This window comes from Alosa alosa, chromosome 5 (genome assembly GCF_017589495.1).
Source record: "Alosa alosa isolate M-15738 ecotype Scorff River chromosome 5, AALO_Geno_1.1, whole genome shotgun sequence".
Taxonomy (NCBI): domain Eukaryota; kingdom Metazoa; phylum Chordata; class Actinopteri; order Clupeiformes; family Clupeidae; genus Alosa; species Alosa alosa.
Window position 1 is genome coordinate 1,563,888 of NC_063193.1, and position 18,032 is coordinate 1,581,919.

Consider the following 18,032-nt stretch of genomic DNA (forward strand, 5'->3'; position numbering starts at 1 on the left):
GTATATTTTTGATCATACAGTAACTGACTGTTACCGTACATACATACAGTTTAACTAAATTTTCCCATTGCCAGACACACCGAACACTCTGTGGACGGAATAGAGGAACTGCAACCTTCCTCAGATGGTAGGCTATGTCTAATCTCTGCATATTTCCCAGTGAATGGGCGCTGTTAAATCTTCTGTGGTAAAACCATATAAATACTAAAATGTGTGATCATACAGTAACAACATATCTCAATGTGTCACTAACAGAAATGTCCAACACTGATGGAGAGGAAGGAGAGGACCAAGGGGACAAAGGAATAAATGATGGTAAACATTGTCCACATTTAGGCCTACATTTTCCCATTTGCATTAACGTTAAGGTTAGTGTAATTTAGGGTTAGGGTAATTTAGGCTAATTCAAATGAAACTTCCCTTTTTCTTCTCAATTTTCACAGCTCTTAAAGACCTTATCCAAAGGTCAGAAAAAAGAATCATGATGCCAATGGAGAGAATGCAGGCTGATGTAGCAAATTCTATTAACTGCCTGGTCCAAGCTCTACAAAATTACCCTCCACCTGGACCAGCTGCCAGACAGTGCAGGAACTGGAGGAGCTGCAAGCAAAGCTTGAGGCCCCTGATTTAAAAAAGGAGTAGTAAGTTGATGTTGATGCAGTTTTCAAATATTTGTGAGTGTAAAGCAAAAGATGGTGGCTTGTTAATTACAAAACATCTGTTTATAAATCTTTGTAATATCTCAGCTGTGAGTTAGCTAATTATTTATTTAATTGATATGTTAATTGATGTAATTAAGTCTCCCATAACATACTGTAATTAAATCATCTCCCATAACATTACATTTTCCTTCAGGATAAATAAAGTATCTCTATCTATCTATCTATCTATCTGTAATGGCTTGCCTATAATTCTAATATGCAGTACACTTACATGTAAATAGTACGCTGAGCTCTTGGAGTGACGACCGTACACGCTAGGTATAATTCCACACAGGTTTTATTAACTGATGCATACATCAATACAATCGTAGGTAGCATAGCGTCCCCTACTGGTGTGGTGTGATAAACCATAGTAGGCTATTACCAATACATCACAACTCCTCCCCCCCTTATTCCATAACCAGGCATTTCAATGCAGTGAGTAACTCATAATAGTACCAACATAGAACCTCCCTTAACACAGGCATCACATAACATACCATATTTAACCAACAGTACAGTGTACACATTTTTTTTTTTTTACAGATACAGAACACACACACAAAAAACATATCTAAGGTTAGGGGTAAACTGCCCCGTCCCCTCGAGCGTGCCAAGGGATTATTCTGCCCTTTTCTTGATCCCTTGTTTAAAGAGTCAGTCTGTCGGGCGGTTTACGGTTCCGACTGGGGTATCTGTTTTGTGTCTGCTGTGGCGTAGGTGTTGAGGTGTCAGTGTATGTGCTGTCTGACTGATCTAATGGTGATGTGGTTAACTCACTAACAGGGTTAGAAATCTCCAGATTTCCACCTGAGACTGGCAGAGCTGGCAGACTGTTAGTGATGGGTGCAGATTGTATGTCAGTTGTAGACTGGACGATGTTGGGGTGACAGGCCACCATCTGGTCTGCATGCCGATTCCACCGTTGTGTCGGTCCAACATTGACTTGGTACGACACCGGACCTCCTTGTGCTGTAACAGTCCCGGCCATCCACTTTTCTTCTCCCTTCCGGTAGTCCCTAACAAGGACTGGATCGCCGATGCTGAATGTCCTGGCTTTTGAGTGCGCCGCTCTGTATCGTCCCTGGGCATCTTGTGCCTGGTCCACCACCGCTGCCACACTTGTTTTCAGCAGATCCAGACGGGTGCGAAGCTTGCCAGTTGACACCATCTCCATGACCAGTGCAAGTGTGACGTCCAACCTGGGGCCTCATGTACAAAGACTTGCGTGGATTTCATACTAAAACATTGCGTACGCGCAAACCTGAAAAGTAGCGCACGCACAAAAAAATCCTGATGTATGAAACTGTGCGTACGCAGCATTCCACGCAGCTTTTCTTTGTACATCCCAATTAACGGAAATTAAGCGCATATGCACGAAAGCATTACACTCCACCCTCTCTCCTCCCTCAATCACACTCATTTTAATATGCTCACTAGAAGGACATTCGAGAGCGCAGACCTCTGCGAAGACAAAATGGCCTATCCCGCAATATTAATAACAATGAAAACTCGTCTGTGAATCCATTCATACTCAAACCTGTTGCAATTTGCAAAGTTTATTAATTGAAATCATCAAATGAATAAAAAAGTTTATTTCCAGCTTAATGCGAGGTAGAAGTGCTTATCTGACTAAATGGCAAGAATCTTATGTCTTTATCATCTGTAATTAATTAATAACAAAACAAAAACAGTAGTGGCAGAGCGTGGCAGTGGCTAGGCTGAGACCGTGGCAGAATTATTGGTCAGTCTGCAAGTAGGTGACAGGGTTCGCATAACTGGGTTGAATGCATTTGGACCATGACAACATAACTGCATTTATTAAAAATCATTAAATAAATCGTGTCCAAGTACCACGCGATCGTGCACCGAATGGAATGAACTCAGTTGATCCAGGCCACCTATACAACATTACGATTTCTAGATCATATCCCTATATTTGCACACAAGTGTGACAATAATGCAAATGCTTACTCAAGGAAAGTCAAAGTAGCCATGCAGTCAATCAGGGAAATATCTTATATTCGCACTTATTAGTCAGCCTTTTTATTCACATGCATGATCCTGTCCCATATGTATTTCTTTTAAAATGAAAACTATCGGAGATATGAAGAGAAAACACTCGGCAAATGTTAAGGCATGGGCAAATGCGTGAAGCCGACCCCATTTATCACAGGTTTTGAGGAAAGCTCTTCAGAATGTGAAATGTTTGATAACCAGTCATCAACAATCGCGTAACCAAATATCGGGGCTGTGTAGGCTATGTTTCACATTCCCTTTTAATTCTTATCCTCTAAGTCTACAGTTGTCATCATAGATAGGTTGTTGCATAACTTAGTAGAATTTGCGCATGTTCCATGTCCAAATTTAGAAACATAGGCCTATTTTCGAAGTGTTATCATTTTTAATAACCCACGTTTCACAATATACTGTGCAAATAAAGGCCTAGACTCGCGATCATATAATGTTGTTGCACTGCATTGCCTCTAAGTGTCGCCAACTGACGATACACATTAGAAATTTGAGTACGCCAGACATTAAGTTTGCGTGGAGGACCGCACATTCTCACGTTCAAGTCAGTCTTCGTACATCCGGACGTGAGCGTGAGAAATGGCGTACGCAGCATTTTTGTGCGTACGCAAGCTTTGTACATGAGGCCCCTGGTCTCCCTTCTCACATCGGCACAACGAATTGGTAGGTTTTCTAGGTAGTTAATGAGGAAGGTGTCAACTGTCCCCAGCTTGTCTTTATGCTGCACAGGAAGTGGCAAACGTGATAGGCCGTCTGCATTGCAATGGTCAGCGGCACGCCTGTACTTGATTGTATAATTATGTGCTGCCAATAAGAGTGCCCATCGCTGTAGTCTCGCTGCAGCCATCGACGGGATTGTCTTGCTGGGGCTTAATATAGTTGTTAATGGGCGGTGATCTGTGAGCAAAGTGAAATGGCGTCCATACAGGTAAGAGTGAAATCGTCTAACTCCAAATATGATTCCCAATGCCTCTCGCTCAATCTGAGCATAGTTTTGCTCTGCTTTACTCAATGTCCGCGAAGCTAAGGCTATCGGTTTTTCTTCACCACTAGGCAGTCGATGGGAAATGACCGCTCCAACGCCATAGGGTGAGGCATGCAGGCAAGTATAACTGGAAGTTGTGGATCATAATGGGTCAACACACTTTTGCTGGCCAATTGCTCTTTAGCTTTCTGGAATGCCTTATCACACTCTCTTGACCATATTCCCACTTAACATCCTTGTGCAACAGCGAATTTAATGGGTGGAGAAGGCTTTACATGTTCAGGACAAAACGTGCATAGTAGTTAATGAGTCCAAGGAAAGAGCGTACTTGACTCGTATTGGTTGGTACAGGAGCATCCACTATAGCACGAATCTTGTCCGGTGACTTGTGAAGCCCAGTTGCATCAATTATGTGACCAAGATATTCTAGAGAACTCATAAAAAACTCACACTTCTCCTTCTGGACTCGAAGTCCGAATTCTTCCAGCCGGCTGAGTACAGCCTTCAGGTTTTTTAGATGCTGTGCATCATCTCGGCCTGTAACCAGAATGTCGTCCAGAAAACAGTGGACATTGGGGAGTCCCTGTAACACTTGATCCATTATTCTCTGAAAAATGCTGGGAGCGGACGTAATTCCAAATGGTAAGCGATTGTAGCAAAACATGCCTTTGTGTGTGGTGATGGTGAGGTATTTGCGTGAACTTTCACTGACAGGCACTTGGAGATAGGCCTGTGAAAGATCTAGTTTGCTGAAACGATGGCCTCCAGCCAGAGATGCAAACAGATCCTCAATACGAGGTATTGGATACTGTTCAATGCATAGAGCTGTATTTATCGTGACTTTGAAATTCTCACGCCCCCATTCTTCTTAATGACTGGGACGATGGGGGTAGCCCACTCACTGAACTTAACTGTGGAGATTACTTCTTGTTGACACAAACGTTCAAGCTCGGCATCCACTTTCGGTCTTAATGCGTATGGGACTACGCGCGCCTTGCAGAACTTGGGCTGATGGCCAGGTTTCAATGTCAATGGGGCTTCAAACCCTTTTAGCGTTCCTAGGTTCTCCTTAAAAACCCTGGCATGGCAATTTAGTACCGTTTCTAAGGTCTCACTTCCTTAGCCATTCACGGCCAAACAGTGGTGGTGACTTCCCCTTTATCACATATAGGGGCAATCTAGCTTTCTATTTGTTCAGCTTCACCCATACTTTCAACATTCCCTCTGGTATAAGCAGTTCTCCTGTATATGTTTTCAAAACTACATCCGTCTTTCGTAAATGCATATGGGCCAATTTGGTTTGGTATAGCTCGTTTGAAATCAAAGACACCGCTGCCCCAGTGTCAAGTTCCCTATCGATCCGATGACCTCAATCTTAGGCCTAATCATCATCGAAGACGATGCTGCATCAACCTTACACACCGCTCTCATTTGCTCCAAGTCACTCATTACTGAATTGACACCATATGTAGTGTCAATTCAGAGTCTGAATCTGAAGCAGACTCACTATTAGAAGTGTCTGCCTCGACTTTATGAATTGTCCCTGTCCTAGCTGTTCGATGAGGCTTGTTTTGCTTCCTTTTTGACTCATCCTTTTGCTTTATGTGCTTCTGATCACTCTTTTTATTTTTACACTGCCGAGCAATGTGGCCTTTCTTTTTGCAATTGTGGCATTGTTGCTCCCTAAAGTAAGTCACGTTCATTATGATTTGCCTTGCCACATCGAAAGCATTTGTCGCCCCGTTGTGATGGTGAAAACGACACAGCATGAACTTTGAGCGAACTTTTTAAGTGCTGAGCTTCTCTCGCAACAGCTTCCATTGACAACGCGATCTCGACAGCACGCTGAAATGTCAGAGTTTCTTCAGTTAGTAACTTCCTTTGAATATTTTCATTGCTCAGGCCGCACACAAGTCTATCACGCAGAGCATCTTGCAAGTGAGCGCCAAAATCACAGTGCTCCGACAGCTTCTTCAAAACAGCTACATACTGCGCAACACTTTCTCCCTCCTCCTGATTACGTTTGTGAAAACGGAATCTCTCCGCAATGATTATGGGCTTCGGGGAGTAGTGAGCATTAAGAATCTGCACGATTTGCTCATACGTTTTGCCCGCTGGCTTATCTGGAGCTAGCAAACTACGCAGCAGTCCATAAGTGTTAGCCCCTATCACAATCAGAAACACGGCCACTTGCTTAGCAGAAGAAACGTCATTGGCAGCAACAAAATGCTCAAACCTTTCCACATAATTCGACCATTGCTCCGTGGCTTCGTCGAAGGCGTCAATATATCCGATGAGCGCGGACATTCTTTCATTCGTTTCCTCTCGGTCCAGGGCCTCAATCACTTAATTCCCTTCATCATCCGACAGCATTAGTGGGTTACTTTTCTCGTCGCCAATTTGTAATGGCTTGCCTATAATTCTAATATGCAATACACTTAAGTAGTATGCTGAACTCTTGGAGTGACGACCGTACACGCTAGGTATAATTCCACACAGGTTTTATTAACTGATGCATACATCAATACAATCGTAGGTAGCATAGCGTCCCCTACTGGTGTGGTGTGATAAACAATAGTAGGCTATTACCAATACATCACACTATCTATCTATCTATCTATCTATCTATAAATCAATCATAGATACAGTTCCTCAGTCTAATGGGGGGAAACTCCCTTGGAGAGTCGTCAGAAGGGTCTTGAGAAAACTGGCCACAAATGCAGTCTGGGCCCAGTACAGCCTTTGATGGAGAAAGGGAAAGTTGGCCTTGGGGAACACCCTCTACAATGTAATTTTAAGTAAGTCCCTGTTCAGTAGCGGAGATTACAGTTTTTCTCAGTCGCTTTGGTGCTTTTCTCAGATCAGAATGAAAATTCTCATAACTAATAATTCAACCTCCACAACATTTAGTCATTTGTGCACATCATAGTAGCAACTTCTCCTTCCTCTGAACAAATTGTTAAATGTAAAATACTACAAATTGTTAAATGTAAAATACTAAAAATGTAAAATACTTTTGGACATGTATCAGTTGCTTTCGTACAATTCTCTGCTGTTTTATAACATTATCATTTGCTTATGTTATGTCAGTCAAAATGAACTATACCTAAAGCGATGGTTCGGAGTAATTTCACCCTAGGGTCCTTTGCACCATGACCCCGAGCCAAACACCCTCCCAGAACCTGTTTTCCCTTGGTCGAACCCTGTTCGAGTAGCGCCGTCAGAAACTAATGAGTTTCTGCAGGCGTAATGGAACCAACTTTTATCTCGTAAATTACCCCACTAATAATGCCCTGAATGGTACGAAACTTCTACAGTATGTTCTTTACTCATAAAACGAGGCATTGGAAAGTTTGTAGGTACACCAGGAGTTTATTTAAGAAAATAAATAATAAATTAATTGAGTGGCCTACAAAGTCGGAAAACGACATCCATTTTTTTAAATTTTGGTTTGAAAACGTAGACGTAACCTTTTTGGTTTTATATTGAAAAACGAACGATACACGGAATATTCAGGAAAAAAGGCCAAGTCTGCACACCGCTGCAACCAAATTCGTTCAAAAGTCTTGCGTAATTGCTAGGTTACCGTACGTACTCACAGAAGTAACGTAAGTCAAAACACAACTGGATGTAACATCGTTTCACTGGGCTGTGCTATTTTTCGTAATGCTATTTTTCTAAACCACTGTGATTGCAAATGTATAGTCTATACAACTAGACATTGTGTTATGTATATTCATTTGTTATTTTTAATTTCCCCTGAATAAACAATGCTTGACTAATAAAATGTTATGAAAGTAATGAAAGGACAATGCTTTTTATATTCTGCTTTCACAATATTTGCACAAAACATACTGACTGGGGAGGGAAAAAAACATTCTCCATAAATGCTAGCACACACATCATTTATTGTTAATAAGCACATGCATAGCATGAATATTGGTTCTCCACTGAGGGATTTCCCACACATCCTACGTGAAACCATCTGTCACAGGAATCACAGGATATCTGAAACAAAAACAAAAATACACATCATTTTAAAGAAATAGCAGTCCTGGGGCCTATTGCACAAAAGCAGAATTAAGGCATCCGGGATAAGTTACTGAGCTGCGCTCAATGAATCCAAAACAAGAGCGTAGAGCAGGGGTGGGCAAACTTTTTGGCTCAAGGGCCACATTGGGTTTCGAAAATTGGCCAGCGGGCCGCACAACAACCCCCCCACGCCCCCCCCCCCACGCATAAAAAAATACATTTTTTATAGCCTATAATTTAGTATGAAAAGTATTTGTTTTAAAATATTTTAAAATACAAAAATTGCTTAAAAATACTGCTAATTTTATGCTGTTTAACAAATGTATAAATTGTGCACTGTCGCTTTAAGACAGTCGCTTTAATTCACGTTTATTTCTCAATGATCTTCTGCCTGCTCCGTTATGGCTAGTGCTGTACCTATATGGCTGGGCCCTCTCACAGTTTTTAAATGGTCAGTAGTGGGAACTACTGTTGCCTTCATGATTTCCTTTTAAAACTTTCTTATAAGAAGGAGATATCAATTATCAACAATCACAAGCCAGCTGGAACCTGCGGCTCTCTCTCCCTCTCGTGAGTGCAGACGCTGCTCCCAATTAAATGGATTGCATAATGTTCACGTTAGATCTGCTGCAAAGGAGATAACTAAGAGTTAACTTAGTTTAACATGATGTTATCTCTATTTAACATGATGTTTTGACATTGACATTTCTTATTTCGTCAATTTTATGTTTGTTGGCAGAAAACAACATTGGGGTGTCATTCAGGATGTGTTCTGCAAACTAAAAAAATTTAACAAAATACACCCAAATGCACACATCACCCACTTTATGATATCGAAATATGTGATATGTATTTGCTGTCACACACTTTTAAAGCGAACACTCCACAGGATGTGGTGTAACGCTGCAGTGGGTGAGGCATTGTGCCACATGTCCAGCGTGACACAGCCACACCCATTTTTCTTATCAGGGCTCTGAAAAGAAGTCAGTGCAGTTCTTTAAAAAGAAGTAGATAATACTATTCAACGAACAATACATTATGTGACTGTGGTGCTGCTAAATACCTTGTTGTCTCCAAACAACTTTTTATTTTGAAGCAGGGACGGATCACTGCACGGGCCTACCGGGCCCAGGGGCCAAAGGGGTCAGGGGGCCCTGAAGCCCAAGCCTTTGCATGGAATCATTGCCTCAATATCAACAAATCAGGATGTAGGCTATGAATCTGATTGAATTTAGTATTGGCCATCCCCAAAATGCACCAGAATACAGGAAATCACATGAAAGGTCCACTGGTGACAGGGGAGTGAATGGAACAGGTTGTGGTTGTGGTTTGGGTGTGAGGTCTATTGGTGAATCACAGTGGTGTGGTGGTGCAGCTGAAAGGTCAAGAGGAGTCGTTGGAGGGGATGGTGATTGTGAATCTTCTGGTGAAATGATTTGGGTGTGTGGAGGGGATTGCTCTGAGCTGCTGAGATGTATTTTCTTGTTTGGTGGTGCATCTGTAGGTTGTGTACGAATTCTGTGAGGAATGCGGTGTTGTGGTTCGATGAATGGTTTTAGATGGTCGGTGTTGATTTTTGGAAATACTTTCCCCACCTCATCCACCAGGTCTGCACCTTTATTGACAATGCTGGTAATTGTATAAGGTCCAAGCCAGGTGCGCTCCAGCTTCCCCCCTTTCCTCTGCTGTGTCCTGATATTTTTTCTCAGGACCTTTTGCCCCACCAACAGAATGGATGGATTCAGGACCTTGTGCCTCTTGTCCTGTTTTTTTTTACATTGGCTTTGACAATGTTGTCCATCTTTTCTTTTAGAGCAATAGCGCTGGACACAGTTTGTTCTGTCATGATGTCCTCCACTGAGCTGTCAACCTTTGAAAGAAAAACAGATATAGGATGAGTTTGTAATGTTTACATTAATTTCAATTTTCTGTCAAATACACATTATGGCATACCTCATAATTTTCACTTAATTCACATGGGTAGCGTGCCTCCATACCAAACATTAAAAAAACTGAATCTAGTGGTGAGGTGTATCTTGGTCCTCAAGCCAAACATTACAGCATCCAGATACTCGTCCCACTCTTGAGGCTTGTCTTCAACAAGTTTACACAGTGCTCTGGAGGCACAGCATACCATTATTAATTGTCATCAGTAATTCATTCAAAACACACAAATATTTATAGCCTATTCATTTTCTAAATGTAGCTTCACCTTTGAATTTTCCCATTCAATCTTTCCACTAGACCATTGATCTGTGGGTGATACGGAGCACAGAGACTCTCTACATTGAGGAACTTGCATAGATTTTTGTTGATTTGAAAACATTGTCACACCTCAGTCTGCCAGGAGATGCCGCCAGAAGGCTCAAGCCCCGGGAAATCACCCTGGGAGACCCTGTGACTGATGATCATGGGGCTCACCTGTGTATGGTATAAAATTCTCGGCAAAAGTTTTCTGTACCTGTACCAAAGTTTTGTGCTTGTAAGAATATTTTGTGCTCGTAAAAATTATTTGTGTACATGTAAAAATAATTTGTATCTGTAAAATATTTTTGTGCATGTAAAATGGTTTGTACATCTTCAAATCCGTTTTGTCACTGTGTAGAAAAAAGTTTTGTGAATTTGCGAACGATTTTTGCACGCACGGATTTTCCATTTGCAAGTGCGCATCTGTTTTCTACAGACATGAAACAGATCTACGGGTAGTGTAACCTGTCTTTAACTGATAACTAGTTCAATGCATTTAACATTTCAGAGACTCTTGTTCGGTATGAACAATTGAGCACAATAAGTGCAGCTTTGTTCTGAACAACCTGTAACTTGTTGAAATTATTTTCTGATGTATTAGACCATACCACAGTACAGTAGTCCATCTGGGACAGAACTACAGCCTGCATTAATTGCTTAACTAAGCAGCCTGGCAAGTATTTTCGACAGTATCTAATTGCAGCCATTCCTCTACCCATTTTCTTTACCATTTCATTAACATGGCTCGTCCAGGACATCATACTATCAATCAAAACACCCAGTAGTTTCACTTCTGTGACCTGTTCTATTTCTTTATCATCTATTTTTACATTCAATTTTGGTTCTAATCTACCTCCCCATTTAGAACATAATACTATACATTTTGTTTTTTCACTATTAAGAACTAATTTATTTGAGTCAACCCATTTCTTTACCCTTATAAGGTCTTCATTTAAGATATTTTCTAATTCCTTTGATGTTGAGGCTGCTACATAAATAGTAGAGTCATCTGCATACATACCAATGGATGTCTGCTTTAAAATTAAATTGTTACAAAGTTTCTAAGTTTATGATATTTGTTCCATTCCTGTTCACCACCAGATTTTACTGCTTCTGCTTTGGCTCTGTCCCTCTCTTTCATGTGTACTTTCAGTTCTTGATCTAACCAAGGTGATTTCACATTTCGTACTGTTAATTTCTTGACAGGGGCATAATTATTAACTATCGGGAGTAGTAGACGGTCAAACACTCCCAAAGCAAGATTTGGATCATCCTCCTGTAGAACTTGTGACCAATAAACTTGTCTTACTTCGTCACAATAGTTATTTTCATTAAAATGTTTAAAGCTTCGTTTAAGAAAAATTTTCTGACCCCTCTTGGGGATTTTTGTCTTTCTTCCAACTGCTATTAAGTTGTGATCACTACAGCCCATTGGAACGGAAATTGCTTTTGAGCACAACTCTGCTACATTTGTAAATATTAAATCAATGCATGTTGAAGACTTGATTCCATCTGCTCTACTGAATGTCCTTGTAGGCTTCTTAACGACCTGTGATAGATTACATGTATCTGCTAGAGTAAGAAGTCTAGCTTTCATTGGACAATCATTCATATTCCAGTCTATATTGAAATCACCCAGGACAAACACTTCAGAATTGGAGTCACACACTTTATCTAATACTTTATATATATTATCTAAGTACACTGTAGTTGCATTTGGAGGCCTATAGCAGCAGCCTATTAACATTGGTCTTAAATATGGTAGTTGAACCTGCAGCCACAAAGTTTCCACCCCTTCATAACCTAAATCAGTCCTGATTTTAACAGGAATATGATCTTGACAATAGACAGCTACACCACCTCCCCTCGTTCCTCTGTCAAGTCTAAACACATTATATCCCTCTATTTTTAATACATCACTGTTTATATCTGGATTCAGGTGTGTCTCTGTTAATGCAAGTAAGTGTAAATTATATTCACTAAGTATATCAAAGACATCATCGACCTTGTTGCGTAAACTACAAATATTCAAGTGACTCATTCTGAATCCTTTTTGTGGTAAAACAGAACTAGTCATTCTTATTCACCAGAAATGTTTTTGTAACCAACATAACCATTCTTAAACCTACAACAAAAAAGCCACTACCTGTTCTAAAATTACATAATCAACTGGTGTCATATTACAATAAACAATTATGTTGTGAAACCTTAGCTTCAGCTAATTTAAAGATATTTAGAAAGAAATGCATTGAGCATAACCCCAGGACATCCTCTTATCAGGATAAATTAAGTGGTGCTGTGAGAATCATTTTATTTCTCCTGTTCTTTTTATCAAACCCCTCCTACTGAGACAAGAGTCCTGGAAAACAGACTCTCTCAGAGACCTCAGTTTTGCAACCTTTTTATTCAGAATAAAAGAAAATAGTTTTAGAATGTGTACCTTTTGTATTTTATATCACACAGTAATTCTAGTCTTTCCCTGGTAATAATTCACTTTCTGCAAATTGGTGGCGCCATCTAGAGGCCATGCTAGAGTGAGAGTAAAAGTAATCCAGCGCATCAAATGTCAATTGGCCTGAAAAAAACCCTGTTGCAGCAACTGGTCAAAGGATGTATTCATGGGTCTATCTATGGATGTACTGTACCCCATCATGTAGTCTTTGTTGTGAGTTGCTAGCAGACATATCTTAAATGTCTAATGAGTTATACTTTTTCCTGGTGACAGAGGGCAGAGTGCATAGGAATTCAAATAAAAACTAACCTTAGAAAGTTCACCTAATGAACCACCTGCCCAGCCGGATTATTGAGCATAACAAATATACAAAGCAATGAAAGATGAAACAATGCCAGAGGGATTTAAAATGACAACGAAGCGCTACAAGATGAAATAATTCAATTCAATAACTTTATTTTTCATTATTAGGACATTCATGTGTGAAAAGCGTCAGTGCATGCATATAAAATATAAAAAAATGTTCAGTCATAGGTCTGATGAATGCAGGCAAAGCTTGACATGGCTCCCTTAGTCCTGAAGGTAAGTGTTCTATGGCCTGAGGAGACAGTAAACACCTATAAAGCTGTCAATGCTGATTGATGAACCTGGAGTTGGAGCATTTTCCTCATGAAGAAAACAAGCTGCAAGGCCTACCTTAGTTGTTGGCATCCCCATCCAATGTGCAATGCAAGTCATCAAATTCCTCCATATGTCTGATAGCATGTTGCATAATGTCAGATAGTTTTGCGTTTGCCTGAAGTGATATATGTTTTAACCGCTTCGTCCACAATATTTTCAATTTTTTTGCGCCTAGACTGCAAGCCCTATTCTGAAGGTGCGCAGAAATTGTGCATTTACATAACAATATTTAATAAATTTTCCTGGTGGTGATACACACGAACCCTCTCTAACTTTTGGGGTTAAGTAGCCTTGGCCTTGGCCTACGAAAAATATCCGACCGGTCGCAAGTTCATCAAGCTCCCGATCTCATTCCACAAGCCTAGAGCGCCCTCTCGCGGTTGTAGGCGGTAATGTTTTATGTAGCTTTCATGTAGATAGATAGATAGATACTTTATTGATCCCCAGGGGAAATTCAAGGAATGTCAATTCATACTAACATTTAAAAACATAAATTAGTCTATATTGTTAAATTCTATATTATATATATATATATATATATATATAAATAGGGTTTAAGTACCCGACAGTAAAGAATAGATAATCATACAGTGACTGTGGCAAAGCCAGGAGACATTCAGTCTTCCTTAATCAATGACGAAAATGACTGTTGACGCAGAATAGACAACAACAAGTGATATCCACTCTGGCGCCTTACATTATCATGTTTAAAAGAACAGTACAGAAATCACACAGGGTCATGATGCAGACGTAGAATCATACTTTTAGTGTCAAAGTGAGCCACTAGTGAGAAATGCAGAACATTAAACCACATACTGAATATAGGGCCCAATGCTACACATTAAACCAACATATTAAAGTATTGGACATAATGTTCAATTCCATTTTCTCTCAGCCTGCAGTTAAAAGTTGTTAAAGTTTCCCCTGTTAAAGTCACATTACTCTTGATATGCTTTGCAAGTTGCTAAAAGTATCACTAATTCCAGTTACTGCATAGTGTATTGGCAATTACTTTTAATAAAAAATATCAATACTAATAATACAAAGATTCCAATTGGGAATCTTGTGAAATTACTAATCTGTCTGTTAAAAACCTGGTATTTTTGTAATCCACATTCTTACATGGTGATTATACAGTGTAATAAAATACATAAAACACTACGATATGAAAACATTCAATTAGAGAGTGAATTATACAAATACAAACACTACTTCACCCAAGCGCTCATAAGAAGGTAACCACTCCACCCTTGTGGTCATACCGCGGTACTGCATTTACGATGTGAGAAATAATGTGATAAACTACATAACTAGCGTAGCCTTAGTTAGCCTAATCACACTTTTGCAGCAACTGTGCTGGAGGCTATAGGCGAATACACATGAACAAATTAAGCGGGGTGCGAACTGTCCACTCAAAAACCTTTTGGCTCCGTATGATAGCACATTATCCTCGGTGCTTTTTGGTTATAGGAATCATTGATTTAATCAACCACCTATACGGTGTGGTTCAGTGAAACGAACGATAAAATAAATAGGCTAGACGAAACGATGCATGGGAGACACATTTAGAATGACAACAAAGTGCCTACACAGGATAGTTTTAGGCTACTCAAACCAAAATGTATGGCAAACTACACAAATAGGCTTGCAACATGAAGATCTGTGCTGAATTAGTATGGTCTGTTTTGGCGAAAGCAGTTCAGATTTACTGTCCATGGAGTGGTCGAGGGGGGAGAAATTATCATATGATGTGCACACAAATACGGCGTAAAAGACGGCGTAATGAATGCATATAACAGCGTTTTATACGGCACTCTTGATTAGTTTCTGAACGCCGTCTTTGACGCCGCTTTGTGCACACAAATACGGCGTAAAAGACGGCGTAAAGAGTGCATACAATGGCGCATTATATGCCGCTCTTGAATAGCTTCAGAGTGGCGTAAAAAGCGGCGCGATTTCATGCATTTTACGGCGCATTTCATGGCGTCACCTCTAATTGCGCCGCAAAAAGCGGCGTAGAAACTGTAAAAACGCCGCTATTGACGCCGTTGTGTCTTAAAACGTGCAAGAACCAGGCGTAATTCTGGCACATTTGGCTTGCCATAGCCAGTAGGTGGCGAGAACGCATTATCATCTGTGCGTGATTTAATATGAGAAGAACACATGGTGAATGAATGACACGTTACTGTTGTACTGCGTCTACTTATTACTTAGTTACTTTGCATGCATACTATCGTACACTTATTACTACTACATTACAACCTAACAGATTGCTAACAGGATTGTACGCATTTCGCTGCCCCAACTGCTCTTGTCTGTTGTCTGATGCTATGTGGAGTGGATAATACACTCACAAGATAACCACCCACTTCAAAGACAGCAGGAACGCACAAAGCCTATGGCAGGGCATTCAGGCCCTCACGGACTACAAGCCCGCGCCACAGAGCTGTGAGAGCAACATCCCTCTGCTCAACAACCTGAACCGCTTCTTTGCTCGCTTTGAAGCACAAAACAGCACTTGCCCACAGAAGACCCATCCCCTCTACATGAGCAGCCCCTGTGCCTCTCTGCCGACAGCGGAAGAGGACACTTGCTGCTATCAACACCCGTGAAGGCAACAGGTCCAGACAACATCCCAGGTCGTGCGCTGAAGGACTGCGCGAGGGGAGCTTAAGGATGTTTTCACAGACATCTTTAACACTTCCCTGAAGCAAGCCATCGCCCCATCATGTTTCAAAGCTGCCACCATCATACCTGTGCCAAGAAAACTGCTCCATCCTGCTTCAATGACTACCGCCCTGTGGCACTGACACCCATCATCATGAAGTGCTTTGAGCGGCTTGTCATGTCACATATCAAAAGCCATTCTCCCCCACCCTGGACCCCTTCCAGTTTGCATACCGAGCCAAGCGGTCTACAGAGGGATGCAATCTGCTCTGCCTCCACCCAGCCCTCACCCACCTGAAAAAAAGAGACTCATATGTGAGATTGCTGTTTATAGACTTCAGTTCTGCATTCAACACCATAATACCACAACAACTCATCTGCAAACTTGACAAACTGGGACTCAGTACCTACCTCTGCAACTGGCTACTGGACTTCCTCTGTCAGAGAGGCCCCAAGTAGTAATGTGTTGGCAACAATACCTCAAGCAGCATCACACTGAGCACAGGGGCCCCAAGGCCGCGTGCTCAGTCCGCTGCTCTTCACCCTGCTGACGCGATGACTGCACTGCAACCTACAGCAACAATCACATAGTGAAATTTGCTGACGACACAATCTCTGGTGGGTCTCATCACCAAGGGCGACGAGACTCAATACAGGTTGGAGGTCGACCATCTGACCACGTGGTGCAGGGACAACAACCTCCTGCTGAACGCCAGCAAGACCAAAGAGATTGTTGTTGACTTCCGGAGAGGTCACACCCAACACCTGCCACTGACCATCGACGGTGCTGTGGTGGAGAGAGCAGCAGCACCAAATTCCTGGGGTGCACATCAGTGAAGACCTCTCCTGGACCACCAACACTGCATCACTGGCTTAAGAGAGCTCAGCGCCGCCTGTACTTCCCTGCGGAAACTCAGGCGAGCAAGTGCTCCACCAGCCATCATGACCACATTCTACCGAGGCACCATCGAGAGCATCCTCTCCAGCTGTATCGCTGTGTGGGCGAAGCTGCACTGAATACAACAGGAAAGCCCTGCAGCGATAGTGAACACAGCTGGAAGGATTATTGGTGCTTCACTCCCCTCCCCTGAAGGACATTTACACCACCCACCTCACCCGCAAGGCGACCAAAATTGTGAGTGATGCAAGTCACCCCGCCACAATCTGTTTGATCTACTGCCCTCTGGGAAGAGGTACAGAAGCCTGCGCTCCCTGACTACCAGACTCACCAACAGCTTCATACACCAAGCTGTAAGGATGCTGAACTCTCCCCTCCTCTCCCCCTCCACCCTCAGCTACATAACATCCTGGACATTGAACCCACAATGGCCGCCTGCACTACTCCACTTGCACACTTGAACACTTGCACACTTGTACACTTTACAACTTGGTGTTGTTGTCCTGAAAACACAACACTTCTGCTGCTCTTACATAACTTGCACCACTATGCCACTTTCTTTATTACTTAGGTCAAACAGAACTACCCAAGCCTTTTATTGGCCTGACTTTGCACTAGTATTTTATTGACTGTCTATGCACAATTTCAACCAAATTTTGCTGCTCTTATTTTTTCATTATTATATGTGCCCTCTTATTTACTTATTTACTTACTTTTTTGTTTACTTGAATGTTATGTTTGTCTGTGGACTTAAATTGGTAAAATATGTCTTGTCTTCACCGTGGGATAGTGAGAAACGTAATTTCGATCTCTTTGTATGTCTGGAACATGTGAAGAAATTGACAATAAAGCTGACTTTGACTTTGACTTTGACTTTGATAAGCACTAAGCAGGTAGGCTACAATGTTGACATCCTGCTATTCACCCCTTGCAGACACGTGACTTAAGTCACGTGACGGCTCCATGCTGGACGGCAAAAAGATGGGAGACGGACGGCAAATTACATTATGTCATAAAGATTATGATGAACTGAACACCATTACTATAACATCTTTGTAGTTCAATGTATTGCTGTTTGGGGTCTGATAGTCAAAGAAGATGCCAGTGGTGTTGTTAGATGAAATGGGTCATGATCGCAAATGTAAAGTTATTAAAACTGGTGGTAACAGCAAGGGGAGATAACGTTACGTTAGCCTACTGTAATTAACATTATGGTAAATGAACACCCATAAGTATTTCTGGACTAAAATATTGCAAAGCGATTTGGTTACTTTATTTGTCTTGCTTTTATCAGTTGTAACATAGTCAAAACGTTAAGAATGTCATATCAGAACATGA

The 18,032-nt window shown here is 41.4% G+C and overlaps 1 pseudogene; it reads right to left on the reverse strand.

Moving 5' to 3' along the window:
• Positions 1 to 1,350: 1,350 nt before the first annotated feature.
• Positions 1,351 to 6,024, reverse strand: LOC125294534 (annotated as a pseudogene).
• Between the last annotated feature and the right edge of the window lie 12,008 nt (positions 6,025 to 18,032).